Source organism: Aythya fuligula, chromosome Z (genome assembly GCF_009819795.1).
Source record: "Aythya fuligula isolate bAytFul2 chromosome Z, bAytFul2.pri, whole genome shotgun sequence".
Lineage (NCBI taxonomy): Eukaryota > Metazoa > Chordata > Aves > Anseriformes > Anatidae > Aythya > Aythya fuligula.
Genome location: NC_045593.1, coordinates 23,146,937 through 23,167,445, shown reverse-complemented (window position 1 = coordinate 23,167,445; position 20,509 = coordinate 23,146,937). Strand labels below are relative to the sequence as shown.

Below are 20,509 nucleotides of genomic sequence, written 5' to 3'. Positions count from 1 at the left end.
TGTAATTAATCCCCAGCTCTCAAGAAAGTTTAAGGAAAAGAATATGCTGAATTCAAGTGACTGCAAAATCCTCCTAGTGTTCTGGTGTTTTGTTTTGTTTTTGCTTTTTTTTCCTCCTGTATTAAAAAAATACTGTCCAGAGTGAAATTGAAGTAGCCAATAAAGAGATAGCTTTTGATTCTGAAAAAGCAAGAATAATTGTTATTTAAAAGCCAGGTAGGAGATGACAGTGTCTGGAAAAGAACAGGATATGAGTTTGCTGTGTTCTCTCTAATAATGAGGTTACAGTGAGGGTTGTTTTGCCTCAGTTCCTAATGGCTTTTTATTGAACTTGATCTAAACCAACACAGCGTAAGTGTAACATGCAGAAACTGCTGCTTGTACACAGGCTGAAAATCACCAGTAGGTTTCACCTCCATCTTAATCTTTCTCATTGTTTAGATTGTCTTCTTGGAGAAATATACTGTCTGGAGGAATGTGGTCTTCACATGTTGATAGAAGTGGTACCAGCCAGCAAGCCCTGAAATCCCATTTTTTTTATTGCTGTTGCCTATTTCTGTTCAAAGTGACTCCCAGTAACATACGAAATGAGGTATTGGATCTGATAGCCAAACATTTTTTTAATTTTTATTTTAAAATACCCACAGCTCAATTCTCACTTCTAAGTGAAGAAGGAAACAGGATGTGAGTTCTAAAAACAACCTGACACTCGTTTAACCTATCTCATAGCAATTCTCTTCAATCTTCTCCAACAAGACAGTATAAGTTTTGGCCAAAAAAGAAAAATTAAGTCTGGATGGCTATAAAACAAATCACTTGTTTAACTGCAGATTACTGCACTCTAACTTTTTAAAGAGAAACACAGACATTCACTAAACTGCATTAAATGGCATTACTATGCAATATTCCATTTAGCAATAAGACACTGCATCTAAACTTCAACTGTTCCAGCAGGTTCATTTTTAACATATCAGTCATCAGTTAGCAGCTGAAAAAGCACTACATTTCTTTCTAGCAGGGAAAAATCTCAGTATTAAAGCTCAGTAGTGAGATTAATGGACTAATTCCATTCTAGATACCAGCTTTCATTTTAATGCCATTAAGGGATCAGAACTGAGACAGACTGATAATGTCATGGAAAAAAAAAATTCAATGCATTTATAATGCATATGCTCTAAGACCAAACGCATAGTCCAGTTTTCCCATCAAACTATACAGATATAGAAAATAATGCATTTGAAGTTAGCAATAGTGTGGTGCTTATACCAATGAGAGATTGAGCCGAGTATAAATGCTAACAGCATGATCTGTAAAAACAGAGACCAGAATAAGCACTAGCTCGCAGTTAGATAGCTGCGGTGCTATTATCACTCCAGATACAAAGAAAACATCTGAACAGCTTCAATGAGACCTGGCAGGCCAGTGTCTAAAACAAAAATATCAAACCCAAAGACAAATCTTAACTAATTTATCTAACACTAACTAAGCCTAATGAATCTTTATTTTGCTAGATTTAAAAATGCCTGGGTACTAACTGCCCATATAAGCCACATCTTTATCTCCACTTGATCAGTTACTGTTTGAAATATATATCTAAGGAAAGCTACAGCTAAGATGCTTCAAATGGTGCAATTTAAGAGGAACCTTCACTCTCAGAGGTATTGGAATAAAAATGAAAATAAGGAAAGATATAAAAGTGGGAAAACAAACAAAAAAAAAAAGGTTGGTTTGCTGATACGTCTCCTATCAGTCCAAGGTCTCAGAGATCTTGTAGTGCTCTGCAGATGATTGTTCCTATCAATGAAAAAAAGTTCTAAATATAAGTGAGAGCCCCAAAAGCATCATCCCACTTCCTCATCCAACCCACTGTGATTTCATGCGCTGTTGGTTTACCCATTTCCCTCCACTCTTCTGCTTGTTCCTCTTTTTCAGTACATCCTTTCGAACTCTGAGTTGCTATCCCATGCCGGGGATATGACAGTATCCCCAATGCTCTTCCATTTCACAGGAAAACTCCAGATGAGTACCTCTGGGGATTGCTTACTTAAATTCAGCATGAATAAACCAAGGCTTGATCTCAACCACCATCACCAGCTACTGTTCTTATCACAACCTTCAATTACTTTTGTGGAAATAAGCACTATTCAGCCCACTACTCTGACCCACAACTCCTTCAGTTCCTGTAGTCACATTTCTCTTTAAGTCACACAAACTAAAAGGAGGAAGATTTGGATTAGAGGCAAGGAGGAAATTCATCACTCAGAGGGTGGTGAGGCATTGGCACAAGTTGCCCAGAGAAGCTGTGGATGCCCCATCCCTGGAGGTGCTCAAGGCCAGGCTGGATGGGGCTTTGGGCAGCCTGATCTGGAGCGAGGTGTCCCTGCCCATGGCAGGGGGCTGGAACTGGGTGGTCTTTAAGATCCCTTCCAACCCAGGTCATTCTATGATTCTGTGACTCTCGCCTACCCCATACATCCAAAACAAAACCTTCCATACATGAACTTGTACCACTTAACTACAAAAATCATTTCTAGGGCATTCCCTGACTGTGTTACTGTTCTAAATATCCCTCTTTTCATTTTCCTCATCACTTATAGAGAGATAAGCAGCTTGCTTTCACTTCCCCCCCCCCCCCCCCCAAACTACCATCTCTTTTACAGTCAGGAGAAAATCTTCTGATCAGTCAATGAAGTTAGCTTCCCTCACCATCAATTTTCCTGAACATCCATAAAATTCGTTCACATGAATTACAATACAGTGAATTCCTTCTTCTTCCTTGTCTCTCACCATCACAAAAACACTTAAAGTTCTGACAATCACCGGGCTACTGATGTGCAAATATCATTGCTCATCAAGCTAACTAATACTTCCCCTCCACCCCATCATGTGCTCCTCTAACCATCTAGGTCACCTTAACCTGTCCTGGAAGACATACAACCTGTTTTCCACCCAACACTCATGTTGAATCATGATAGGTGATTCCAGTTTGTTTACTGAAACTCCTTTGGGTTACATCATCACAAAGGGCAATCTCACTGTTTGGAAAAAAAAAAATATTTTAGCCCTCCGAAATATATTAAAATGCATTACATTTGTGAAAACATTTGCATAATAAAACCAGCAGAATTAGACTGGTACAATCTTTAAAGCTTTCTAGCTAGAAAATATAAAATGGAGACTTCTCCCGGGTCTGTTTCTATACTCTCTCAAGAAGTAGCAAGCGAAATAAAGTTTGGTAAGAATAAAATCCAAGAGAATAAATACACCATGTCGTGACTGCTGTCCTATGCAACACGGCAATGAACAAACTATGGGAATGACCCCACAATTTTGCCTTGGTATGTGTTGAGAACAATGATGGAAAACAGTAGTTCAGCAATTTCCCTGACATCTGAAATAAAGTTTTTTTCTTCATGCTCTGATTATCTAAATTACAGCTGCAGAAGTTACCTCCACACTTTCAGAGTTTTTTCTCTGGATTAGAGAGGAGGAATTTCATCTCTTGAATAAATGTGAACATATTTATAATTGGGAACAGAGATATAAAATGAGAATGAAATAATTCTTACTTGAAACTTGTATTTCAGCCCAAAAGGTAGGGAATGAGTGAAGGATAACCAGCAGCCATGGAAGCATCCAACTTGAAATAATAATCTGAGTTCTAAATAGCCTGACCATAGCAAAAAGCTGCCAGAGGCTTCTTCATCTAGCCATGGATGAGAGTCAGATGAAGCAGTTTCGTGTCCTCAAATGGCAACAGTGACATACAGAAGATGAACAGTGCCTCATTCTCACATATGCAAATAGTTCAAAGGGAGAGAGGAAGGAGCACTAGAAGAAAGTATTATTTTACATGACACACTAGGGAAATCATGAATCCTCCAGCCTAAAAATAGGTTGAAACAATTAATTATAGGATTGTATTGAGTGATTAAGAAATTTAAAAAGTAAGCCACCTGTCTGTTGAACAAGCTTACAAAGTAGTCAGATTTAAGTTTGATCATCACGTTCTGGATTTTCTCAGTTATGAAACAGTTTCCTGTTTTGCCAAGTAACAAGCATATTTGTTAAGGATATTAGAAACAAAGGGTTGGTATCTTATCTCATTCTCAAGCACCTTGGTGGCCCTAACACAAGCATCCAAGACTTCCTGCATCCTTCACTTTCTGCAGTCTTCAGCTTTTAACCCAAAACTCATTGCTGTATTTTTTTCTTAATTTAATTAACAGATGGACACTTTACACTACTACATTACTCTGTTTTACTACATACTTAGAAAACAACAAATTTAAAACATCCGTAACTGATTTCCCTTTAAAACTGGAGTAGAAAAGGAATTTCTATACAGATGATTTGGCTGAATGGCTTCCAAGTGGTCTCTTTGAAAAGGAACAAATAAATGCTGCTGATTAAACTTCGCATTTATTACATACAATCAAAATCAATTCATAGTCATTTATACTTCATCAAGCACAAAAAGGTTTTAAATTACACAACTGGTTACTTGGCTCCTTTCAGTATCAGGTGCTCCTCTGAATCTCTCTACACTGACTTCCAAGAATACTCCATCCACCATCTTTTAAAATGTACATTTTACTATTAGCAACCACCTGCACATAAAAATCAAGTTTCCTCTGCTTACGGAGTTCATCATCCTGTACAGAGCTGCAGTTTGGTGACCTGTGGCAAGCAGCAGCTAGCTAGTTATCCTCTGGCTTATCAAAGAGAATACTGATTAACAAGTATGATTTTTTCCACCTCTCAAAAGTACGAAATAGAGTTATTTTAAATCAAAGTAGCGCTGTCTATCCTTTCCCCTCACTTCATTCAAATAGCTGCCAATAATTTAATAAGCACAATCTAACGCATCACTGTCCAAACCAAGGGCCAGAGATATTAAAAAGAGCATAAGCTTCCCCCCCCCCCTTTTTTTTTTTGAACTGAGTGTCAAGCCCTTTTTTCTATAAAGATCCTTAGAATAGGACTCATCAGTCCTTGATGACCTGTATTCTCAGTATCTTTTTTTTGTATTAAAGCTTTTTTTGTATGCATTTTACTAACTCTTCTATTTGCCTTTTCTCTGTAATGAATGTTCATTTCAAATTTACTCTCTTCTGAGAAAAAAACATCATCTCTTTTTGGCCTAAAACCAAGCTAATATTTCATAATAAGAAAACCCATCACTTTTAGCTAAGACATTTAGCACGCTTTTATCATCTCCTTTGTCCTCATTGCCTCACTACTAGAAGAAATATATGAAGATCACCTGCACCTCCAGAAACATGGGACACCTCCCTTTTGTCTATTTATACATCACGGCTTTCCAATTGTCCGGGTGTAAAATCCTCCAGAGGACATTCAGCCTGTCTTGGGACAGCTGAAAGTCTATGAACACATTCAACAAGCAGGCAGCCAGTCAGGACTGGCCTGACAGTTTGGACTTCAAGATATTGTCCATTTAATGATACTGAAATATGCAGGCTGACAACTTGGTTGTGACTGGATATTCCTAAATACATAGCACTCTTCCTATACTACTAGTCCTCTAGAAATCAAAGGCAATTCCTTCTTCCTCCTTGCTCTGTACAAGCCTTCTTTGGCCTGAACTAGTTACAAACTAGCTATCAAACTAGCCAACTTCATTTTCCACTCCTCTTCAGTGATAGCCAGTATTTCTCATATTGACATAGAGTTTTTTTTAAACACATCTGTCTGTGCACCACGGCTGTATGACCCTGTAGACATCAGGGTACTGGAAGAAATCTGTACTTCATATAAATTTGTATGAATATATTTGTGAAATTTTATAATTTATACTTCACATAGAAGAGTATTTTGGCAGAAAAACTAAAGCACATCCAGTACAACCCAACACAGTTGTTTATGGAAGTAAAGCATTTTATTAGATGTTTCTGTTCCACCATCATCTCTTCCCATTAGCAGGAAAATATACTTTCATTTCCTAACTGATACAATTACATCATTAAGAAAAAAATCCATGGGGGAAAAAAAAAAAAAAAGAGTAAACAGCCTGTGAGTGACAGTGAAGCTGCATCTTAACTGAAGAAATGCACACTGAGACATTCCTCAACCAGCAAACTGTGTAGTCCAAGAACTTCAAGGACAGCTGTCAAAATGAAGTTTGCTTGCATAAATTAGTTAGCACTTTAATTCTATCTCCACCAAACAAGCTGGAAAAGGAAAGGAAAGAGGAAGAGGAAGCTAGAACGTGCGACGTTATTCAAATAAGTTAGAAGTATTCTCTATATAGTTTTCCTCTGAAACCATCATATGTAGTTAAGGCACTATATAATTAGTTGTTTTTTTTTTTATTTGCTAGTTGCTAAACTGACAGATAGATCCTACAACTCTTTATGTAATCCAAGGGGGGTGTTTCCTAATACTTAGCATTTGCATAAAATCAAACATTTACCTACAATCAGGACGAACATGGTTCCCTTAGAATATCCTTTTCTGGCAACATGGCCATCAGAAAGCTTATCACACACACCAACCCTCTGATAACCTAATCTTGTTTTAGGCAGACTCTGCTAGCAGCGCCTGCGTTTTAGGAGACAAACTAACTGCTGTCCTTCATCAATCCTCAACATTTGGCAAGACAGTCTGAAACATTTTAGTACTGATCACTCACGAGCCAGAGAATCGTGTCACCTATCAGGACAGTTCGTCCCTACCTCTTCTGCTCTACAGGGAACAGCAGGCTGACAGAATGATGGGCTCCCAACACGCTTCGCCAAGACAAAACATGCCTTGGGCTGACTGGATTAACCTTCGTAGCTGAACTACCTGAGATATGTTTGAAGAGGTACTTCAAGACAAAACCTGTCCGTAGAACCAAGAAGGGGAAGATTTCAGCCCGTGCTTATTGCTACAAGCAGAAGTGAATCAGCAAGTCAAGAGGGCTCACAGTACGTACGCAAACCAGAGCTTATATAAGAAGTCTGGAACATGTCCAAAAACGATTGAAATACAGGAACCACAGGAATACTGAAGGGATAGGATACAGTGGCTCCACTTTAGCCAGTGCTGTTTGCTTTATTCTGATGGAAGTAATGATGTCAAGACAATGAAATGCAATTTTCCTTAGGTGACTAATTACACACAGCTTATGAAACTACATACTTAACTATAGTCAAAGGACCAAATACGAAATATTACTCCCCTGCAATTGAAGTTGAAGTACTCTATACAAGAAAAGACTTCAGTGACTTGTCAAATTTCTGTATTAGGTAGAGTAAGATTGCAAAAAGGAAAAAAGAGCTGACAAATTTTAGCATTTAATATTTGTTCTTAAATTTTGTTTAATCTGTCTCAGCTATACACAAGTAAGACCTTATTTACGCTCACCATGTATTTCAGTACCTGTAAATACATACTAATAAGGTAGCTTTATGACAGACCTAAGCATTTAACAGTGTACTAATTGCGGATTTAGCTGCATGGCAAATTATGGCATCTTTTCCAGAAGCACTACAAAACTTTGAGAAGAAGCTGAAGAATACACGCTCAACTGGAAGCACAAAGCCTCTGTCTGAAACAGGGAGGCTTACTAGGTTTCTTCTGATACCTTCAGTAAATGCTTCATCATGATATGTTTTAGAAATCAACTATTTAAAATCTGCTTGCAGCCACAAGTCTATCGTAAAGCCAGTATTTGCCTCCCAGCCCTGCTCTTTTTAGCTAGCCCAGATTTCCTACACCCGATGAAGGCTCACTAGTCAAGTGTGCCAGTGAACCAAGTGCTCAGAGTAAACAGAGGGCAACACATAAGAGCAAACAAAAGTAAAGCAACAAAAAATAAACTATAGATTAACCATCGCATTTGAATTACTTAAAATTTAAGCATTCCAATGCCAGAACAAGCAGATCTGCATGGAAACTACAATTATGAAGAAAGAACCTAATTCAACACAAAAATATTCTTAACACTAAAACATCTGTATCACTCTGTTCTTTTATGCATATTAGGACAAGTAATTGAACAAAATGAATAGCATAACGAAGGAAAGGACCATATTTGAATCAAAGCTGTGAAATACTGCCTGAACTTCCCACTCTGTTAATGCTAGCTTGGAAGTAAACAAGAGAGTAATAATAGCTTATGGAAGTCTCACTAGCCAGAGAACTGCAAAAGAAATCTCAGAAGTATAACTGAGAAATATGGCACTTGCAATTATCTGTAACCAAAGATGCAGAGAAAAAAACAATCCTGACGTGTTAACATAAAATATCAGGTATTTTAGGTATTTAAGCTTTTGCTTCCCAAAAGATAACATCTGCTCTAAATAAAAATTCTTTCCTTTTTCTAACCTTTATTAAAAAAGCACTCTTTCCCCACAAACCATTTTCCAAAATGAAGTTCCAACAACCATACTTTTTTTCCCATGACAGTTCCTAATTTAAATCTCACATGGGACCTGAACACCCAAGCACATCATTTTTGCAATACTACCAGTACTTAAAGCAGTATTTTTGCTATAAAAATATTTCCTCTCCACTAAGCCAAGCATTTTCTGTAGATAGTTGCAAATATTTGAGTGTATTCTTCCTACATACTTGAGTCAGAGCAAAAGACTGAGAGAACACAGTGAAAAGTGTGTTTTGCTCAATGGCCTTGATTACGGCTAAAACGATTCCTACTACGATATACTAAGATCAAAATAGACTGTGATCTATTAAAGATTTCTGCAACACTTCAGCCAGACATACATTTACGAAAAATCTCCTCATCATTTTATTTATGTTGTCTCTTCAATTCTTTATGAGTAGCTAATTACATCTGTTTTTGAATTATGTGATTAGAAAGAATTCTAAACAAACAAAAAAATACTTCAGTTTCAGCCCCCAAAATACATGTCACTAGCAACTTTACGTAAACAAGCCTACAAAACTAAAAATGTACATGCCTGTAACTGAAAAGGAAAAAAAAAAAATCATATTTAACTGCATGAAGTTCAACAAGGCCAAGTGCCGGGTCCTGCATCTGGGGCGCAATAACCCCAAGCAGAGCTACAGGCTGGGAGATGAGTGGTTGGAGAGCTGCCAGGCAGAGAAGGACCTGGGAGTGATGGTGGATAGTCGGCTGAATATGAGCCAGCAGTGTGCTCAGGTGGCCAAGAAGGCCAACGGCATCCTGGCTTGTATCAGAAACAGTGTGGCCAGCAGGGCTAGGGAGGTGATCGTCCCCCTGTACTTGGCTCTGGTGAGGCCGCACCTCGAGTACTGTGTTCAGTTTTGGGCCCCTCGCTACAAGAAGGACATCGAGGTGCTTGAGCGGGTGCAGAGAAGGGCGACAAAGCTGGTGAGGGGCCTGGAGAACAAGTCCTACGAGGAGCGGCTGAGGGAGCTGGGCTTGTTCAGCCTGGAGAAGAGGAGGTTCAGGGGCGACCTTATCGCTCTTTATAGGTACCTCAAGGGAGGCTGTAGCGAGGTGGGGGTTGGCCTGTTCTCCCACGTGCCTGGTGACAGGACGAGGGGGAATGGGCTAAAGTTGCGCCAGGGGAGTTTTAGGTTAGATGTTAGGAAGAACTTCTTTACTGAAAGGGTTGTGAGGCATTGGAACAGGCTGCCCAGGGAAGTGGTGGAGTCACCATCCCTGGAAGTCTTCAAAAGACGTTTAGATGTAGAGCTTAGGGATATGGTTTAGTGGGGACTGCTAGCGTTAGGTCAGAGGTTGGACTCGATGATCTTGAGGTCTCTTCCAACCTAGAAATTCTGTGATTCTGTGATATTAATCTTTCTATGGCTAAGATGCCATTACAGGGCAGAAGTGTTTTTTGGTGGTGGTGGTGGTGGTTTTTTTTTCCTGAGCCATCTGAATACACCACCATAAGATGTGTAACTACTTTGTAGTTAAGACACAGTTTAGGCAACATTTTAAATAAACAAGTAATGCAGAAAATTAAAGGAGAAGCAATGGAAGCCAGATTGCCTACACACAGAGCCAACAGGAACATGTTAAACTCAGATACGTAAAACACGTTCTGTGATTCGACAGAGCCATTACACTGCAGAAAATATCCCTTGTGCTTCTTGCCAGAAAGCAACCACAGTTGTCAGTTCTCATGCATCATCCCTACAAGGTGCTGTACAAATTCAGCCACTAAAACAAAGTACATCGTAGAGTAGCTAGAACAGTAAGTGCAGTCAAAGCATGTCCTTCCCTTTATCTCCTTCAAGATATCTGGACAGTCACCTACCCGAATCAGTCCACCACTGCCAATTCACACCATAGGAGTCTGAATCAGTTTCTGAACTTGGACCACAGAATCACCAGGATGCAGCACGGAGTTTTCTAAACCATCCAATTCATGAAACTGTGAAAAACAATTAAGAAACGTTTTCAAGATGACAGGTATAAATGATTTTATACAAAAAATACAGCAGCTTCAAATCCACACATTAACTTTGTGTTTAATTCTGACATTAAAGCAAAGACACCGAAGTGCTAATACGTAATCTACCACAAGAACCATTCTACAATTATTTATTTTTGTATTACTTTGAGATTTGGCAGAGGACAAACAGATAAAGCAGTGTGCCAAAACACAAAAAAGGTAGAACTGATTATCATTTCCTCCTTTCATACCGGCCAAAACCAAAACATATGCATTGCTAGCAAGCTTCAGTTCAAAACAACTTCCTTTGTTACTTGTAGAGATGGATTTTTAATGCAATTATCAGATTAACAAAATGCAACCAAAACCAGTAAGTTACATGCAGAACCTAAACTAGATGACTTCTCTTAAAATGCTAGCGTTCTGGCAAAGCTGAAGCACACTCAGAGAGAATCTATACCACCCACACTGTCACAAATACTCCCACAGCCCTCATGGGGAAGTACAACTCCTAGCAACAGATGAGGCTTTAAAAAAGCTGCAATTATTTTAATTGGACCTGCCAGCTGCCTTTCATTTAGCTTAACATGAGATTTTATTCAAAGTCTGCAGCCACAGCTATTGGCAAGGTAGTTGCTTACAAGTAGTTGGACCTATTTCTGAAAAGCTTATCCTGCCTGGAGAGCTTTTGTGGCGTATTGCCATATACTCTATATGTTGAGGACACAAAGTTTTATTATGTGGTCCTGGCCAGTAACATGGAATAATGTACTAAGTCCAAGATGTATATGGAACACACCCATTGCCTCATCTTGATGACATTTGTTGGGGCCAGTTCAAATAAGGTGACAAAACACAGAAGGACGACACATTATAGGATGATGATTTTGTCACCTGCTTTCAAAACAGCAAACACATCCCACACCAAAAAAAACATCGAACACATTTAGGTAGGTTGGTTAGTGGAGTCTTTCTCAAAAGAAACAGATTTTTCAGGAGGCCAGATCCTTACTAACATATTATTTTCATAAAGCATTCAATATACAGACACAAAACTGAATTTCATGATTCCTAAAATTTTAAGACAAGCCATTATTAAAATAACTGCTTCTGCCACTTTCAGAACACTTAAGGTGATTTAGCAAACTCTAAAACCTCTGTACTGATGTAACTATTTAACAGATGATTGGTGTTTCAGCCACCTTCTCCAAGACACTGATGTTATCAGTTGCCCACGATCTTACAGCCAGCACAGCTAGAAGCCCTGGAGCATCCAGGGGTTCCAGTTCCATAACCATATTGTTAATTCGCTGGCTTCGTTGGAAAAAAAAATATATATATAGCGTGTGAGCATGTGTACATGTATTATGGTGGGTCTGGAACTTTCCTTCTTGTTTTTTCCTACTTTCTACCTACAGCCAGGATTTTTGTATGACTAAAAATACTAACATGAGTATTGTATCAAAACTCAAGTTCATATCTAAACAATATCTGGATCTATAAAGATGGAAACAGCTTTCTTGGCTCTTAACTAAAAAGACCAGAGTAATGTCCTCTCCCTTGTCTTGCTGTCTTCCACAGAAGGTTAAAATTTCAGTTCAACTGGAGATTTAAGTAGCATCCTTCAAGATGGGACAGCAGACTGCTGAACACACAGACTCCACTACGTGCCCAAGTTTGTGAGTGCCTCTGTCAAGTCTTGAATTCTGTGCTAACCCCATCAGTGCTTCAGTCACCAGCTCTTTCGCTATACCCCAAGTAGCAAGCACACAGTAACCGTAGGGCCACGTAAACTATGACCAATTGCACAGATCAATACATGAAAGATTATTATCTAAGCATTATCTAAGGGCTGAATAGAAGGACTGAAACACTCCTTCCATCCACCCTTCTCTCCCCCCAGCTAACAAATAAGACACTGTAACACAAGTCCATAAGAAAGACATCAGTTTAACCCCACTGTCAATAACAATGTATTCCCTGTGACCTTTAACCACCTTCCTGCTACTGAGATTAAGACTTAGTATTTCTTCCCCCTCCCCCCCCCCCAAAAAAAAAAAAATTGAGTAGTCTGGCACACATGCTACAAATGCTCAGTGCTGAGCTAGTCCCCAAAAGTTAGGGGAAAATAAGTTTTACCAAACTTTACAAGAAATATCTTGCTCAGGCACTTCCCCTAATGTAAGTTTTTTCCCCACTATGTAACTTAGAAATTAAATATCTACAGCTAATCCTAGCTTTTTCATTATCACATACTTCTCTCTTTAATTAAAGCACATGCTGCCCAATTAACACCAAGAACTGATTCCAACTCAAAGCCCTGATGGGCAGGTCACTTTATGAAAAAGTGCCCATTTTACATTTGAGCTACTCATTTCAGAAGAGTTATGAGCAACCAGAGCTCTTCAAAACTTGACAAATTTGCTCTGTTGAGTGCACAAAACCATCCCTTGCAAACAACATCTGAGAAAGAATGAGTATTTTTGTAGGTGCAAAGCCAAAGTATGAGAACAGTCGACTTGGATTTTCCTCTACCACCACATGTGAAAATTACGTTGCATTTCAAAAAAAAGTTGTGAATTAAAAAGAAAATGTTTGTGTTGTACTTCGCTTCTGGTCCTCTGCTACCGTTGTTGCTTTCCTCAACAGCGCTATGACATCAAGGATGAGGGTCTGACTAGCTATATGAAGTTCTGTACAGATATTTCCAAAAAGAAGGTGGGGTCAGTACTGTTACCAGGCACTTAAGACTTTGGACGAATATATCCTGGAGCCCAGGCTTAAATCAGTAGTAATGGAAGTTCATAAACCAAGTCCTTCTACCACTTGGAATAAACTTACTGGAGAAAGACGACAGATCCAACTTCATAGTAGACACCACTTACTTCGTTACACAAAGCCAAGAAGCATCAGCACACCACTCAAAGCAATACAGGCACAATTACTGAGAGCAGGAAGCAATCAGAATGATCACTTAAAGTAGCAAAATTCCTTAGAAATACTCCATTAATCAAGTTTTAATAGGCTCAGAAAGACTCAAAAATATTTGATAGTCAGTTCTACTGCATCGGTAGATCTATGTATACAAAGTAGCATTTTGCTTTCACCAGGAACAGAAAAAAAAAACAATTTCTATTAAATGACTTTCCCCATTCTATTTACTTCATCTACCATAACAAAGGAAAAAACATATTTAGATTATTTTAAGCATACTTCAGTTGAACCCATAGTTCAAAATAAGGGAAAAATAAAAGAAAAATACGAATTTATGAATTAATGTGTTAATATAATTACTAGAAGTGCATGTACAAAATCAATAATTTAGCAGCTACACTAATGCAATTGGATATGAACAGAATAAACAAAATAAATCTTCTCTACAAGTGCTTTCTGAAAGCAACTAAATACTTTCTGTATCAGATTCTTTTTGTCAAATGGGGATAATGGAGGATGCATATAATTACAGATAACACACAACACCCAAATTAGTTACTCTGTATCACAAGGATTTGTTTTGACATATTCATTCCACGTTCAATCAAAAAATCACTAAGAAGAGTTAAAACATCTTTGACTACTACCCTTCAAAATGTTAATAGATAATTTGGTTATACAGAAATCCACTTTGCTGGAAGGTAAGCAAGTGACAGGAAAAGACATCAAAGGTTCTGTGTGAGCATACGTACTTGCTATTGAATAGCTGAACGAGCTGTTTTTCACACAGCCTGAACAAGAGAAATTTGACATTGGATCCTAGTTTCTTCTCTGGACGAAGACAGCGAGAGGAAGGAAACGTGCTCAACAGTGCACGTTATCACACTCAGCTCAGCTTCACCACCGGCTATAATTTCAGCACACGACTCAATTCCTATCCATCTATCAAGACTGATACCAGAAAATTAATGATTTTAACAGAGTCATTTCCATTTTGGATATTAAAGTAAGGGATCTTAAAGTATCCCTTTTTTCCCCTTATTTTTAGATAGATAAGGATATATAAATACATATATATATGTATGTATGTATAATAAAGGCATACATATAACAAAAAGCAATGTCCAACTTGCACTCTAGCCATACAGCAGAACAAACGTAAAAATACAAATGTGATCATCTCTTAGAAACCTTTTCTGCCCAGCATTAAGACAAGAAAGATACACTGAAACTAGAGTCTGGTCTTTCAAAAATGGAGTCATGCTATTCTAAATCTTCCCAAAAGACACACAACAATCTCTAGGGAGTGAGAGTGACAGAAAGAATTACTACTTCATGTTTTGAAGTGGGGAAAAAAAGCAAAGACGTAACTTTAAAAGCAGAAAAAATGAACACACTTCATAACATTTGCACCAAATATTCACTCAGAGGACGTGTGTGAAGAATATGAACGTGAAGTTATGCCAATATGAGATATACATGCCCTCAGGTTGACAGTCATTTCCAATTTACCATGCTCTAGATTCTTACCACAGATAGACTATCACAAATGAAGTATACACATGACAAAAGTATTGGAAACAGCACAATTGTTTCATGCTTATTTGCAAGGTCAACAGATGCTTCATATTTTTAATTCCTAACTAGACAGTGATTGCATTTTTTTAAATTGAATTGCAGTAAGTTTTGACTTGGGGGGGGGGGGGGGATGGAAGACCACACCTTTATTGATCTTTACTTCACAAGATGAAGTTTCAGTCCCAGAGAACTTAGTGTCATCGCAACAGTTCCTCTTAAGTATGCAAAATATCACCATTAGGAAACCATTATACCATAAGGGAAAAATTCACTTACTCCAGATTGTGCTTCAGTTAATTCTTGTACTGCATAATTTGGAAAAAAACAAAAAAAAAAAAAACACCTACTCAAATATAACATTCCAAATAGCCTGGAACTTCATACATTCAGAGGAGCTTCATTTCAAGCTCCTGTGCTGAGGAGCACAGAGGTAAGACTGACCGGCCTGACTCCCCGAGTCTTCCTCTTTTCCCTTCTTAAAAATGGGAGTTGTGTGTCCCCTTTTTAGTCACTGTAACTTCACGAGACTACCATGACTTCCCAAATATGACAGACAGTAGCTTAGCCAGGAATCTGCCAGTCCCCTCGGATGCACCTTACTAGGTCCATGGACTTGTGCACCTTCAGGTCCCTTAGATGGTCTCAAAGCTCATCTTCTCCTACAGTTGTCAGTTCTTCATTCTCCTGGTCCCTGCCTTTGGATTCTGTGACTTTGGCAGCATGGCTAGCACGTTTCCCAGTGAAGACAGAAGCAAAAGAGTTATTGAGTACCTCAGTCTTCCTCAAGTTCCAGGTAACTAGGTCTCCTGTTTCACTCACTGAGGGAGGTGGGCATGTATACAGGTTCTTTCTTCTTCCTTCATTGTCCTGTGTACTTGAAAAAACTCTTATTTTTTACATCTCCAGCCAAGTTCAGCTCCAGCTGTACCTCGGCTTTCCCAGTTCTGTACCTGCTCTCCTACATTCCCATAATCTTCCCAGGAGGTATATGCTTGCCTCCACTGCCTATACATTTAGGTTTTGTGCTTTAGTTTGGCAAAGTGGTCTTGACTTAGCTAAACTTGACTCCTGTGTTCCCTGCTCTTGGGCCCTAAAAAAAATATCTTTAAATATCTCCCACCTCTCATTCATTCTTTATCTCTGAGGGCAGTTTCCCAAGGAATCCTACGCACCAATGCCCTAAACAACTGAAAGTTTGCCTTTCTGAGGTTTAGGGTCTTGATTCTACTCTTTGCCTGTCCTACATCCCTCAAAACTGGGAATTCTACCAGGGCATGATCACTGACTGCATTGCAAGCTACCTCCAAGTCCTGACCTCTCTCCAGTAAGTTCTTCAGCACTGGTGAGCAACAGGTCCAGCAGCACATCTCCTCTGGTTGGGCAATTTTGCAGATTGAAGAGCAGAAGGTACAGACGACTACCAGCATGAGAAACAGCTTCTTAGCTGCTTATGGATGGTTTCAAAACTATCCATTTGACCCATTACTATTCAAGTAAGCACCATACAACAAAGCCTCTAATTCAAAAGTAATTGTTGCTAATACTAGTACAGATCAGAATGGAAAACTATACAAAACTCAACTGAAATGTTTCCCATTCATCTCAAAAAAAATGCCCTGTAAGGAAGAGATATAAACTCAGATCTCAAAGAAAGAATTTTACTTGAGACTGTACGAGAAGGGATACTTTTCCATTAGAAAAGAACACAAAATCACTAGTGCTTTTCCACATCACTCCCACTCTAATCTCCCTACAGAAACAGAGAGAAGGACAGTATTAGAGTCTTAATAAGCTGTTACCAAAGCAAGAAAAATCTTTTTGTCTACCTTGCATGCATCAATGCTACCTCCTCTCAACTGTATGTGCTTGGCCCTTCACAGAGAGATGAAAGATCCCAAGTTTTGATACCTACACTTCATGACTGCAGGACAGCCAAGTGAGACTGCTATAGCATACATGCCCCATGCCACAGTCACCAAGCACCTTCACACCAGGACAGCAAATTTCCCCAAAGATTTTAGAATGAAGCTACAATTATGCTGCCCCTTTAATCCCTCCATGAATGAAGATGAATATACTCTAGTAATCTGAGATGAAAAAGTAAAATAATTATCATTGACAAATACTTCTAATAGAATCATTCCACCAGTGATAATACCCAGTGTTTCAACCTGTTTAATTATCATACTGACATACCTGTCAGTTCCCCATTCACACTGACAACTGGGTCTAACTTGAAAGCAGAGCATGCCATGTTCAAACACTGTTCAGCTATGGATTTCAATCAAGAGCTTCCTCCAGCTGATTAAAAAAAATAATAAAAAAAAAATAAAGCCACCAGAAATCCCTAGAAAGTAAAGAAACTAGCTTAAGTGTGTCTTGAGAACAAGTAGTCAGGAAGGTAGCTTTGAGGACCTCAGCAATGAGGAACTGAACAGGTCTCCAGTCTTCCTTTGTGTTTTTCAAATTCCACTTCTTACCACAGTTAGTTATTTCCCTAACACCACAGCAATCACAACCTACTTCACAGAGATCATCTGTCCCATAACTTCCTGGATAATAATTCTGGAAATTAACTAAAAGCTATATATTTTCAGGCCTATTCTTAGAAGTTAAAGTATCTTCAGCTCTGTGAAAGATAAACATCAAATTCCAAGTCTACTACCAAAGCCTAGAAAGTCAACCTTCATGTGCCAAAAAAGCAGGAAAGATAGGAGGTGGTATATTTTAAATCTGCTCCAAAAAAGCTTAGATGTTAAGTATCACAATTTTTAACAGGATTCAGACTTATAGAGGAGGATTACTGAGGAACAAATCAGACAAACTCAGAGAGGAAAAAAGCAAAATTTTTACTTTTCTGTGATTGAGTAAAAGAATATTCTAAACCAGCAACCAGAACTCAAAAAGCAAGTCAAGTCACACTGAGCTTAATCCAAGCTACAGACTGATAAAGGAAGACCAAGCCTTATTTTTCTTACTCACATCTGCCTTCTGTTAAACCCAGGGTTTGCACAACCAGCACAAGAAAGAGGACCCAGGAAACTATAGGCCAGCCAACCTTACCTCGATCCCTGGGAAGGTGATGGAGCAGCTAATCTTGGAAATTGTTTCTAGTCACATGAAGAAGAAAATCATTATGAGTAGTCAGCAGGGATTCACCAAGGGGAAGCCAGGCCTGACCAACCTGATAAGCTTCTATAATGAAATCACCAGCCTGATGGATGAAGAGGGAACACTGGATATTGTCTTCCTGAACTTCAGGAAGGCCTTTGATGCTCTACCCCATAAGATCCTCACAGAGAAGATGCTTAATTACGGATTGGGTGAGCAGACTGCAAGGTGGATCAAAAACTGGCTCAGTGGCCAGACCCAGAGGGTACTGGTTAGTGGTGCAAAGTCTATTTGAGGAGGTTTGCAGAAAAGGGGAAGAGTTAACCATGCCAAATCTCAGTCCTGCAGATACTCTAAGCTACCAGCAGAAGTTAAGACATTCACTAAGGTCAGCAAACAGTTATGGTCTGGATAACGATATGTCAGCAGTTATTGTTCTACATTTGAAGTTCAGAACCGAAAGAATTGTCTACAGGATGTGGTCTTAACTGAAAGACAACCTTGCAAGTGCTGCACATGCTTTTGCAACAAAAAGTCATTTTTTTAACCTACAAAGCAATACTTTACATTTATTAGAGGCTTGAGTGAATGGAACTACACCACGGGGAACTACACCATCATCCCCAACACAGTAAATTATTTTTTAGATTGTTTTCACATTTAAGTTCATTCAACTAAAAAAAAAAAAAAGAAATTAAAAAAAAAATAAAAAGCAAACAACTCTTAAATCTTAAATTCAAAATGGTATAAGTCAACCTTATCAGTGTGTTGGAGAGCCTAAGCAGAAGGGACACTTTCTGAAAGAAACCACAAGAAAGGATGAAACAAAGTGTAACAACCAAGATGCTTTTAAAAGTCACATCAATATGTCATGGTTAATTAAATCACATAGAGCAGATTTAAGTTGTGAAGTGCCTTTCAAAGAATAAAATATGTATTAAGACAACTGTTCAATGGGCAAAGAAAGAGAGACTGGGTATATTTTAAAAAGTTGTTTCTACAATGCTATTAATAGCACAAAAATGCTAGTAGAAAATCTGGGATGAACTCCAAAGGAAAAAAAAAGTCAGTGGGTTCCATAGCCTTATTTACCTATTACAACCAAAAATGATAAGGGCTTTGATGAGAATTCAAGTTTTTAAAACACAAAAGGGCAGAAGCAAAACATGGACCTGATGGGAGACTTCTTCATGCCACTTTTTCTGGTACTTTCTGTGATTTAATAGCTACAGGACAGAGCTGTTGCCACTGTTAAGTGGGAGAAGAGCAGACAATGGAATGCATCTTGCTCGAGCAGCTCGGGCTTTCCTTTGGCTCAGGTGAGGTGGATCAAGACGCAAACACGTAACTGAACAAATTCTTTTGGACTGTACACACCTCATCTCATCTCAGCGCATTAACACTTCCTTGGTGACATCATTATCGTAGAACAGCTAAAGACTGCAGGCAGCAGGAAAGAAGAATTTAAACCGTATAAAGAACCACCAGCATTTCCTCTTTCAACGCAGGAAACAGGATTACCAACCTTGCACTCCATCTCAAGTCTCAGCTATTAATCCCCCACACAAACAAAAAAGAACACAGAAATGGTTGTAATTATGGCCTCTGCTACAGCCAGTGTTCAGACGAAGCTACCTCATTATTACACGTTCGATTTTTTTAAAAAATCATACCTTCCACAGCTAGGAAAAGAAAATACCTGCCCTCATTCTCTCTTCTTTCAGGGTGTTAACCACTTCTTACACAAGACAGAAAAACACTGAGACCATTATGCAAGATAATTCACTGAGGTTAATTTTTAACTGTATGTCTAATCATAATGATAGAAGAGGAAAAAAAAAAAAAAAAAGACAAACATTCAGAAAGGACAAACAAATTTGCTTTCAAGATATTAATTTAGTTCCTCCAAGTTGGTTTAAGAGAGCTATAAAAATGAAGGTTTTCAAATTACTTTAGATTAGAAAAAAAATCTATGCATAAGACTACAGTTAGAAACTGCATCAAAGTGACTACCACCTTCTTTGCAACACGGAAGTAATATGCAACAAAACACTCTCCACCCGACAGTTGTTCCTCTATTGTAATAAAATCTTCCAATATTTGGAGATAGTCGTTGAAAATGTTTCCAATTCTGCCCTGAGAACTTGCTGGAATTGCAGTTGGGGCAGAAACAAAAATGAAAATGAACTGTGAAGGATGTTAATGACCCATCTTTCTACCTGCAATATCAAGCAAATACATACAACTCTCTTAGGGAGGTAAATAAAGAAAAACTTAAGTTACCAGCCTAAATAAATAAATATATATTTTTTTTTAAATAAAAAAAAGGTCCTGCATGCTTGCACACTACTAGATATCCAAGGAGGGAAATACAATACTGTTTTTCCATATACAGCACTCCTTTTGATAGCCTATTTCAATTTCAGTATATGACATATGCTCATCAAAATAAAAAACAAGCTATAGGGAAACAAACAGTGGTGAAAACGCCAAAAGCCTATGAAAGCAATTAATATTGAATACTATCT

At 38.5% G+C, this 20,509-nt stretch overlaps 1 long non-coding RNA gene across 2 annotated transcripts in view; it reads right to left on the bottom strand.

Moving 5' to 3' along the window:
• The window catches only part of LOC116500379, a 42,431-nt gene that overhangs the window by 9,908 nt on the left and 12,014 nt on the right, over positions 1 to 20,509 (bottom strand). For both annotated transcript variants that reach the window (XR_004254303.1, XR_004254304.1), the window contains exon 2: positions 10,221 to 10,337. This is a non-coding gene — a long non-coding RNA (uncharacterized LOC116500379). The remainder of the gene's footprint in view (positions 1 to 10,220; positions 10,338 to 20,509) is intronic.